Here is an 11,166-nt window from a genome sequence, read left to right as displayed (position 1 = left end):
CCCTCCCTCTCTCCCTCCCTCCCTCCCTTTCTCCCAGCTTCCTACGCTAGGCAATCAGAAAACAGTACTTGGCCCTGTTTCCCATCTAGTTGCGGGTTTTCTCTAAGAGCAGGAATCACATCCATCCCTTTCACTCCTGTGCCACACCAGTGTTAGATCAGGACCTGTCACTCAGCCACTCAGTTATTGATTCACTTAGCAGACACTTACCAAGTCCTGTGTAACGCTGGGCTCTGGAAAGCATTCCGAAGGAGCCCCTATTCCAGCAGATGGCTTAACCAATGGGACTGTATGTGGATGGTGAGGTGCCTTGGAGAAAGTTAAGAATGGTCACTCAGTTAGGACTGAGGGGTTAGATTGCTGCATTAGCCAAAGTGGACCTGAAGACTATTGGTGACTAAAGGATCTAGAATCATCTCTGTGGGATGCCCTGCCTCACCCCATATTGTCTCTGAGTGCTAGGCTGGGCCTCAGACCCTAATTCTGTAAATGACAGTTTTATCTGTTCCCTGGTGCCACAAGAAGCAAGACTGGTTTACTAAAAAGAAGAAAGATAGTCCAAGAGGACATAGCAGGTCATACTGGGGGAAAGTGGGTAAGCAGACACCATAGGCTCCTCCACAGCTAGACCTTGATGCTCAGCGAAGAAGAGCCCTATCTGGCCATGAGAGAGGGAGTTGAGGCAGAAAGAGCAAGGGCAGGAACCCAGTTCCATGTGTACCTCACTGCAGACCTGACTACCACAAGTACCCTCTCTGCAATAGTCTCTATAAGATCGGGAGGGAAATTGACCTCTCTCATCTTCAGTGTGTAAAAGCAACTCCACCAGACCATGGAGCAAGGTTCAATTGGCAAAAACTGGCTGGGCATTGACATTGGCAGTCCTTGTGCAAGGTCTGGAAACAGACACACAGGAGCCAATCCTGGCATCTTAAAGGATGCTTGGCACCCCAAGACTAATGTGAGGGAAGTAACTTAAGATTTTAAGGCCTCTCATGATAAGTATCTTTACACACATGCTTATACTCACCTACAATACCAGCACTCAGTATAGTAATTCATTCAGGGAGCTGGTACTATTAGAAACTCCATCTTACAGAAGAAGAAATTGAGGCTCGGAGAGATGCAATGGATATTCCCAGAGCCAAAACCAGATGTGATTAACAAAAGCAATCTGTCCATTGATGCTGATCAGACATCCTGTTTATTTTGGAAACAGTATAGCTAGTGACACCATCCAAATGTTGCCTGAACCAATGAACAAGGTGGGCAACTGCTATCAGATAGGTGCTGAGGGGACAAGAGTCAGATCTGACACTAGACAGCCCCCATCCTCCCCACCCTTTGCTAGAACCAAGAGAAGTAGCTGTGGCCTAGGAGGCTGAGGACACGGCTCACATGGACCTTGGGGGGTGTTTCATACCCATCGTGGAAGCCAACTCCAGCCACACTCTCAGCCCAAACCCTCTCTCCTCTAGGAAGCTGTGCATCTCTGACATGCTATCTGCTCTTCTCGGTGCCTGAGGCTCCTGCATCCCAGCTCATCCAGGAAGCACAGGTAAGGTTGCTACCCAGGGTCATAGCCATGGGTGGCATTCAGGGAGCCTCACACCTGGGACTCTAATGAAGGGGATCATTCCATTCCCCCTCTGTGGTCACCAAGCAACACTTCCAAGTTGGAGTGAGTGGGTCGGTTACCAGTACAGAGCAGTGACTCATACTACATCTTCAGAGTCCTTTATGGCAGAGAAGCACTTTTTGGTACATGATCTTATTCAATGCTACCTCTCAAAACCTGAGGTAGATATTATCATCCCTAGTTTCAGATGAGGAAACAGAAGCTCAGAGAGAGCAAAGGACTTGCCCAAATGCACAAAGCTGATATGTGACTAAGCTGGATTGCACTCTGCTTTTCTTTGTCTGTAGCCCAGTAAGTAGCCTGTGCACATGTGGGGGCTCAGTTTGTGTTTAAGGAGTGAATGAGGAAACTGATGAGTCACCTGCGATGAGAAGACAGGCAGGGCTGGGCCAGGACCTGACTGTCGGGTTACCACCAGATCCCTGCTCTTTCGAATGAACCACAGTACTCCACCACCCCCTTCTCCCACCCCATTCTGAAATCTCAGGAGTTCTGTCCATTGCCCCTTCCTACAATGATAGCAGGACCAAGGGTACAGCAGTCAACCTCAACTCCTCTTTCACCAGGCCTGGATCACCCCCAGCATCCTTCCATCCACATCATCTCTTCCCCACCACCCACGACCACTAATCTAACGTGCATAGTTGTAAACTTGTTTCTTTAAATAAACAGTCTTGAGTTTTGTACCAAATAGTCTTTTAAAAGGAGGAACGTCTCCAGGCCACCTCATATTTAGCATACAGTGATCCACATATTTGCACAAAGAAAGTGTGTGTGGATATAGAGATCGCTTGGATGCTATAGATATCATTGCTCATCCAGATGGGAGCTATTTACGATGCTGAGTCATTCACAGCCAACGCCACCGAGGAATCCCAGGCTGGGCTCCGAGCCTCAGCACCACAGACCTCATGGCTGTCTGCCTCATAGTCACTATGGGGAGGGGGGTGGAGAGAGAGAGAGAGAGTCAGAGTCCCCACCAGGGACAGGGACAGGGAGTATTTTGGCTATGAGAAATGGGCACTTTTGCATAAGCAATTTTTACTTCCAGTCAGTGATCTCTTCAGGCCATATATCCAACACTTCGACTGCATAGGAGAGAAAACTAAGATCTAAGAGGGCAAGGGACCTGCCTAACATCTCACAGAGTCAATGACAGAACTAGTACTAGATGTCCACTCCTCACTGTAGCCTGAGTGTCCTTCATTCCCCACCCACCTTCTTTGGCCCTTGAGGAGCTTCCTGTCCTCTGAAATGTGAAGATGTCACAGAACGTCCTTGGCTCAAATACAGGACCAGAGTCTTGTTTGCTTAGACACAGCCCCTCCTCCTACGTTTGGTTCAGGGCACGCACACACTGGCCTCAATGTGTGTAGACTGAGCTCTATAAAAACCTAACTCAGTAGCAATTCCTGGAGAACCCTAATTCCCTATTTGAAAAGTACCCATTTATCTCCATCCTCCTTCTTGTCTCTAAGCCTGTTCTCTATCCATGCAAAAATAGACTCCCTCCCACTTGCCACCCACTTCTGCCCAATTCTATAATGAATCAATTTTATTAATAGGCTTTGGGATAAAAACTTAACAAAGGCTTTTTGTGAAAGTCACCCTTTATCTCCCTATATAGTTCACTTCTCAAAGAATTCTAATAAACTAGTCAGGTGGGATTCGGCCTTGCATAAAATATTCATTTATCTGTTCTTTCCCTCCATATAGAATGTGTTTCTTTAAGCATTCAGTGATTACAGAGTCTATGCAGTTGTCCTAACAGACAGTCGGGAGAGAAGCAAAGAGCACGGCTTTGAAATCAGGGTTAAGCTACATTCTAGCTGGCCGCTTAACTGGTTCTATATTTACGTTGATTGCAGAGACCTGGGCAATTTAATTCCCATAGGGAATTAAATGAGATAATGTCTGAATGATATCCTGCACATATATACTAAGTGCTCAGTGCAGGTTTGTGAGTAAATAACAAATCAACCAATAGCTCAAGACCCCTATGAACCAGATCCTATAGGGTGAGGGGCCAACTGGCTCTGCAACCTGGGATGCTCTGCCCATTTACTAGGAGATGGTTTGGGAATTATATTAGTCACTGACCAAATACCTGATGAAAACTACTTCTGGCTCATGGTTTTAGAGATTTCGTCCATCTTGGTAGCGAAGGCATTGGTCGTGGGAGCTGCTCCATCTGTAGCAGAAGGTGTGTAAGGCAAGAGCTATTCACATACTGAAGGCCAGGAAACAGAGAGATCTAGATGGGTACCAAGGGCAGACATAACCTTCAAAGGCTTGCCCCTAGGGACTTTCCACCAGATTGGCCCCACCTCCTAAAGACTCCACAGCCTTCAAAATGGTGCCACACAGCATTCAAAACACTACAGGAAACCTTTAGAAGACCAGAGAGATAACCTTCTCCAGCCCTTCATGCAAGGGAAATTTTGAGCTCAGGGACATTCTGAATCTAGGACCTAGATACAAAGCAAAAACAGTCCCGAAGAGCTAAGCGTGTGTCCTGTTAACTGCTGGATTCTCTCTTTCCCCTGACTGTAGTCTGGCTGAGGACAGTAGGGAATAGGCAGAGGTTCACAATAAGTATATGCTGGCTTGAGCTGACTGACTCGGTTTGATTTAAGCAGAGTCGATCTAACTGACTTAGCATAAACTGACAAGTAATTTTGAACTTAACAATATATCCTGCTCATGGATCTACCAAGACAAAAGCTTTCTAGAACTTGAACTTAGCTACGACCTGGTCCCCCATGGATGATGTTCTGAGGATATTTCAGGGCATCTCAAAGAGAACCAGGGCCATACCCAGGTAGCAGTGTTGATGTGGTCAAGGGGAATGGTGAGCTACAATGTCACTTAGAGACCTTTAAAACTTGCTGGAATTCTGAAGGATCTTCCCATACTTCTAAGGCAAAAGGCTCCTCTCTTTCTGGACAATAAAGAGACTTTAAGGGCACCCACTTGGTTGGGATCATGACTTTTAAGTTATGGGGTCAAATGAACTCATCAATGAGAGGAGAAGGCAGGCTGAGGTCAGGAGCCAGGCAGTTGCTGGGACATTTGTAAATGGCCTTTGTTGGAATGAGGGTTTGGGGGGGGTCTGAGTGAGGTATGATTCTAACTCCCAAAATCAGACAGTGTTTACTGAAGGAAATGGTGACTTAGCACCACTGTAGGGATAGAGTAAGACTTCTCGAAACAATGAGGAAGGCAGTCAACACCCTGGGGCCTCTTGACTGGCTCTGTCTCAGTCACTTTCCAGAAAGCAATCAGGTCTTTGAGAAAGATGGGACCTGATGGGTGAGCAGAGGGTGCTCGGTATTGAATTGGTCATGCCTGTGTCTGTCCCCTACACCAGTGAGAACCCATCAAAGGAAAGATAGTCTAGCTTTCCCTATCCCCTTTATGCCCTCTAAAATTCTGGGTATAATTTAGATATCAGTGGTTGATAAACGAACAATGAGGTCACAACAAGGTTAGAAAGCCAGTGAAATATTTCAAGATGGCGAGATGGAAAATTTCAAGATAGCATGGTAGCCGAAGCAGAGAGGCCGAACTGGGAAGGATGAGACAGACCCACCAGTCGCCCCTCAGGAGTTTGGCTCACAGGGAAAGTTGAACTAAATTGTGAGCTCAAAAATAAAATCCCTAGGAGTTGCAGGCTTCTGAGAAAAGGTCTTATGAGGCATTAATAGGATTGGCTTGAGGAAGGAAAGGCCCCCCCAAAAGAAGCTCTGGACTCCCCAAACCCATCTCAACCACAAAATCTCTGCTTTTATTTGTTTTATATACTCTACTCTCATGTTGAATTTTATTTTTAAAGAATTCTGTAGATTTAACCATATATTTACATATTTAATACATATAAGTATATATTTATATTTCCAAATGCATATATTTCAGATATATACATATATATATGTATATATATGAAAAGCACAGGAGTTGAAAAAGCTTAAGCATCAGGAGGTAGACAGTCTGGATTCAAATTCAGCCCCATCCCTTCCCACTACTGGGACTCCAGGAAGGAGGCCTTTTGAGTCTCCCAGTTCTTTTCTATAAACCATCCTTCCAGGGGTGTGTAAGGCAACAGTTAAGATGCTGCTAAATTTCCTAAAGGCTGGTGTGCACATGATTGATGCCACATAAGATGATTTTAGGTGATATACAGATGCACGTTTGTTATTTTAATAGCTTAGAATTGATGCATGTTAGAAATATGGTACCCATATGTCAAGCTCTGTGATTTATGGAAATAATGTAGCATTATCTTTGAAGATAAAATTGTGCATTTTTTTAAAAGGCAAATCAGTTTAAAGAGAACTAAGTAGATGAATAGCGCTGGTAGGGTAAAATAACAGAGGTGGTGTGTGAATGGAATGGGGGAAATGTGAAATAATCCATGCAAAACACCAATCACAGTATCTGTCGCTTAAGAAGGGCTCAAAACTCTGAGTTCTTGCTCCTTCTCTTTGTTTTAACTTTCTTAGATATCTGGACCTAGAGCCTAGCTCATTCATTGGGGCAAAGCAGGTGCCCAGCTGGCCTACAACACAGGGAACAAGCAATGGATCAAGTCAGGTGGGCAGCAGAGGTCAAGCTAGCGAAGTTCCTGGCCACAGTCTCCTTGGGAGACAGGGGCTGCCAAGGCAGCATTTTCTACAAAGTGAGTGCGAACGACCAGTGAGACAACGTTAAGATGTTCAGGCAACCAGTTTCACTGGAGAGAGCTAGACATGAGGCTCAGAGCATTTGCCAGGCACACACAGGGCCCCGGGGTCCATCTCTAGCACCACAAAAAATAAGAAAAAATATAAAAACATACTTTGGAGGCACAGAGACAGCTCAGTTAGTAAAATGCTTGCTTTGCAATCATGAGGACTTGAGCTCAATCTCTAAAATCCAAATTTTTAAAAAGGTGAGGGGCCAGGGGCCGGGAAGATGATTCAATTAGTAAAGTACTGTGCAAACATGAGGACCTGAGTTCGGAGTCCCAGAAGCAATGTAAAAAAGGAAAGCCAGGCACACAACCTGAGTCTGTAATCCCAGTGCTGGTGGGGGAGTGGGGAACAGAGACAGACAGATCCCTGGAACTCAGTCTAGCTGAATCAAAAGAGAGACACTTAATATCAACCTCTGACCTCCTTATACACATTTACTCATGTATCTACATGCACATACATACACAAACATGTATATACAACATACATAGCCAGGCGTGGTGGTGTGAGCTTGTCATTCTAGCACTGGGGAGAGAGAGACAGTAAGATCTGTCTCTGGGGTTTGCTGGCTGGCCTAGCCTACTTGTGGGTTGTGATGGCACACACCAGTAGAATATACTGAAAAGGCAGAGACAGGAAAATCATGAGTTTGGAGCTAGCCTGGGCTCCACTGTTATAGCCAGTGAGATGGCTCAGCACTTGCTGCCAAGCTTGACAACCTGAGTTCAATCTCCAAGACCTACGTGGTAGGAGAGAACCAACTCCTACAAGTTGTCCTCTGACCTCACATGTGCACAAACACACACATGCACACACACATGCACACACACATATACACAGTAAATGAATAAATGAATAATGAATGAATGAATAAATATAAATAAATGCAATTTTTAAAAAATTTAAAGGTGGATAGTGCCTAAAGAACAACACCCAAGGTTGGCCTCTGGCCTATACCCTCCACACACACACACATGTACCTCCACACACACGAACATGTGCAGACACACACAAAGTAATAATACTTTGAATTTTGAGTTACTATCTTTTCCCAGACTAGCAATATGTCGTGTGAGCCTTTGTCTGGAAATGCGGGACAGTGGCAGGGAGCCCAGTTCCCAGTCAGCCACCCAATGACAAAGAGAAGCACAATGCTCTGCAGTATGCTGTGGTGCTAAGCTTTGGGCATTCTGTAAAGAAGGTGTTTAAATTAATTTACTACTTATTTTTAACTTACCATGAGTTTGTTGGGATATAACCCCATCTAAATTAAGAAGGGCCTGTACTAGCTTCTGGCTTCTGAGAATGATCTCATGTTCCCTTTTTAAATATATGTATAAAAGGTTGAATGGTGAAACTCTTACTCTTGTTATATAGAAAGTGAATACTAAGTACTATGAGCAAGATGTATGTGAGTCAACTGGGTCAAGATGGTCCTTGACTGAGGGGAGTACACTCCAAGGTTCCTTCAGCTCAGAGCGTGTTGATCCATATGCAGAGATATCTCCTCTCACCATCTCATCCCCAACCTTTGTGAGCACCTCATCCTTAGGGAGGCAGTGCAAGCTCCTGAGGAGGGAGATTGCTGGGTAAGTGACCTAGAGCTTCCTGCTTGAGCCAGGGTTTAAGCATCAGGACAGCAGCTTGGTCAGAAGTCCTAAGCTGTGACCAGAAGTTAGGTTTGGAACAGATCTCAGGCCTTTGGTGTCTGGCAAACCCGAACATTAAAAGAATCATCCAGTAGTTCCATCAGGGTAAGGGGAAGGAGTTGAGGGTCAGGAAGAGGCAGCCTGGGCCAACTTGGCATTTGGAAGAACCAGATGTGAACCCAAGCTGTTCACACCAGCCCTTGAGGGGCCATGTGAAAGTTCAGTTATGTTGATAATAAATTCCAGATGCAAAGTCTACTACTCTCCATAAAGGGGTGCCAAGAGCTTATCAGCCACCCATGGGCTCAGAGAAAAGGCTGGCTGCCAGGCCCAGGAAGGACAGGTGCCAAAACAGAAGCAGGAGTCCAGAAGAGGACCTGAGGTGGTCATTTTGAGGCCTCCTATAGAATGCCTCAGTCACAACTAGGCTCAGGATCCACAGCCCCAGAGAGGGCCAGTGAGCCTGGCTCTGTGTCGTCTAGGTCAAGAGGAAGCATGCTTAGACAATTCCAGTTGGACTGGAAAGCTGGCGCAGCCCTTAAAGGCTCAGCCTCACAACCAAATAGACAACTTCCTAGATTGTACACTGAGAACAGGGCATGCCCCCAAACACAATCAAGGTGCTGGGACCAAAAAGAAGAAGGCATTCTGGGAGGCCTGCACCAGCTCCTTCCAGGAGCCCAGGGAGCCCCAGCAACATGATTCTCTGGGCATGACTCTCTGGGACAGTTCCAGTCCTTTCTCTCATCTTGGCTGGACTGGGGTCACCATCTCAGTCAAAGGCCAGTGCTTAGGCCGCCTTACCCACTCAGGCTTGCAGAATCTTCTAGGCTAGAGCTCTAGAGAAGGCAGGGAGGTAGGACCAGCCTGGCCCTTGGCTTCAGGACTGAAGTCTAAGATCTGCTGGGCTGAAGAAATCTAAATGGTATGTCCAACTTTTTGGCGTTACCATCTACAAAGTTGATGCTTGAGAACTAGGCAATCAAGTTACCCAAAAAAAAGTTCATAATGTTTTAAGTAAGTTTACAGTCTTGTGTTAGACTTCAGGTCACAGGTAGGACATACCTGGAGAAGAGTCAACTAACCCAGGGGTTATGATCCCTACTGTCTACAGAGCAGGCAGGGATCAAATGTTCCCAGAGTGCTGTGGGGACCTGGACATGCCTGTCTGTCTGCAAGGCAGCTATGGCCAGCCCAAGGCAGTTGTCAACACGTAGGCATATGGTACTAGCAGCCATCTTTTTTTTCTTTTCTGTTTTATTTGTTGTTGGTGGTGGTGGTGTTTTTTAGTCATTTTGTGCTATTTATTTTAAAGTGATGTGTCAAATAAAGAATTCTATGAGGAACTCATTCCTAAATATTGTCAATTAATAGAAATGCTACTAATGTTGTGCTGACTTGAACAGTACATACCAGTTGGGCACTGCTGAATTAACTCGTCTTTGTCCACTATAACTCTGCTGAAATGTCACTTCCTAGAGTAAGCTTGTGACTCACCCCTCCATCTGCCCTGCCACACTTCTTTGAACATCCAAAGGTCCCTTCCCCCTCCTGTCACAGTACTGTCCCTCTCTGTTCTAAAAGCTCATTGGTTCTTGCCTGTTGCTCTCTGACTGTGCACTTTCAGGAGCCACTGTGCTTGGGCTGTATTGGAGGCTGGACCTCCATGCTTGACATATGGTGCTGTGGCACTGATAGAGGAAGGGCTGCTTGTAGAAGGTGACTAGGTCACACTGTGGTCACCAGTGATGAGGTCTGTGTGGCTTGATTACAGCAGTGGTTGTTTCTCCCTCACATAACATCAAGTGTCAAACAGGGAACTCTCCAGCAAGTTTCCTTCCAAGTGTTGACTCCCGGAGGTAGGCTGGCTTCATCTTTATGCAGCAAGGGAGGGAAGGGGTGGAGAACTCTCACCTACTCTCAAATACCTCAGCCTAGAAGTGATAGTTATTGATTCTCTTCACAGCCATTGGCCAGAACTAGTCACATGACCTACCTCACTATAAGGGGTAGGGGAAATAGGTGAAGCATGTGTGTTCCCTGAGTCTGGGTCCCTTCCAGCAAGGACCATGGCCTGCAGCCAGCAATGTCAGGGTACCTGGGATCAGAAGGTGACCTTAGACTGCTAGTGGGTCTCAGGCATCCAGGATTCAATGTCCTCAGGCAGCAACAGGACTTTTCATGATCAGTAAATGGAAGCACCTCTGTATTTGCACATTTAATGCAAGATGTCCTGAAAAGTGGGGAGAAAACATGTAAGGTCTATGAGATTCATGTTTAAAGGGTCTGTGAATAGTATGGGTGTCATTTCTCTTCCATTTTCCAGTTGAGTCTGTCTCACCAGTTAACTCCAAACTGTTGTCAGTCAGTTGTCATTTGTGTATCTGATGACAAATGCCTCATAGCTTTCCACTTCCCACCCCCAACATCCTGCCCCATGTTGAACCATTCTCATGGTGTTTGTGATGAGACGATCTGATGTCCCTGAGGACAAAGATTTAAAGAAAAGTCTGCTCCCTCCAACAGGCCAGTTATCACCTCAGCCCCCAGGAGTTGTTCTGGGGAACTAGTGTGCTGAGGATGAAGGTGATGGGGCCCTTGTGCTTCACAAAGAAGAAACAGAGAACTCCATCCTATGGGAGACAGGATGCTCATTTATCCCAGAGAAGAGAAATCTCTAGAAGACATGTCATGAGACAATGATGGAGGGTCTACCTAAGACAGACAAGAAAAGCTCTAATAGGGCAAATAAGGATCTAAAATGAGACTAGGTCTCCAAAGCCAGGCATGGTGGCACATACCTTTAATCCCAGTACTTGGGAGACAGAGGCAGAAGCAAGCAGACCTCTGTGAGTTCCAGGACAGCCTGCTCTATGTAGTGAATTCCAGACCAGCCAAGATTACATAGTAAGACCTTGCCTCAATAAAACCAATAAAATTTTAAAAGAATACATTGTCTTCATTCATGAGAATTACCGTTGGGCCACCAGGCCAAGACCTTATGCTGAGCATATGGGCATAGAAACAAATCAGTCACTGGTCCTGATGCTGGGGGAATGGCAAGACGAGATGATGATATTACATTCTTAAGTCTCTGACTTCATTCACTTGTATTTGAGAGATTCTTTGATGCTGTTGATTCATT

General features: G+C 45.7%; 1 protein-coding gene and 1 long non-coding RNA gene across 4 annotated transcripts in view; one reads left to right on the top strand and one right to left on the bottom strand.

Annotated features, from left to right (window-relative positions):
- Window positions 1–10,250, bottom strand: part of LOC115072744 — a 12,723-nt gene extending 2,473 nt beyond the window's left edge. Inside the window, exons 1-2 of the long non-coding RNA XR_003851765.1 lie at window positions 10,120–10,250; window positions 211–309 (exon numbers count right to left, since the gene is read on the bottom strand). This is a non-coding gene — a long non-coding RNA (uncharacterized LOC115072744). The remainder of the gene's footprint in view (window positions 1–210; window positions 310–10,119) is intronic.
- The window catches only part of Cplx2 (complexin 2), a 76,462-nt gene that overhangs the window by 8,237 nt on the left and 57,059 nt on the right, over window positions 1–11,166 (top strand). For all 3 annotated transcript variants that reach the window (XM_029570532.1, XM_029570531.1, XM_029570530.1), the window contains exon 2: window positions 1,479–1,558. The gene's annotated coding sequence lies outside the window, so the exon portion shown is untranslated. The remainder of the gene's footprint in view (window positions 1–1,478; window positions 1,559–11,166) is intronic.

The sequence above is a fragment of the Nannospalax galili genome, unplaced genomic scaffold (assembly GCF_000622305.1).
Source record: "Nannospalax galili isolate Female #2095 unplaced genomic scaffold, S.galili_v1.0 scaffold762, whole genome shotgun sequence".
In the NCBI taxonomy this organism is placed as follows: Eukaryota; Metazoa; Chordata; class Mammalia; order Rodentia; family Spalacidae; genus Nannospalax; species Nannospalax galili.
This window is presented reverse-complemented; position numbering and strand designations above follow the sequence as displayed.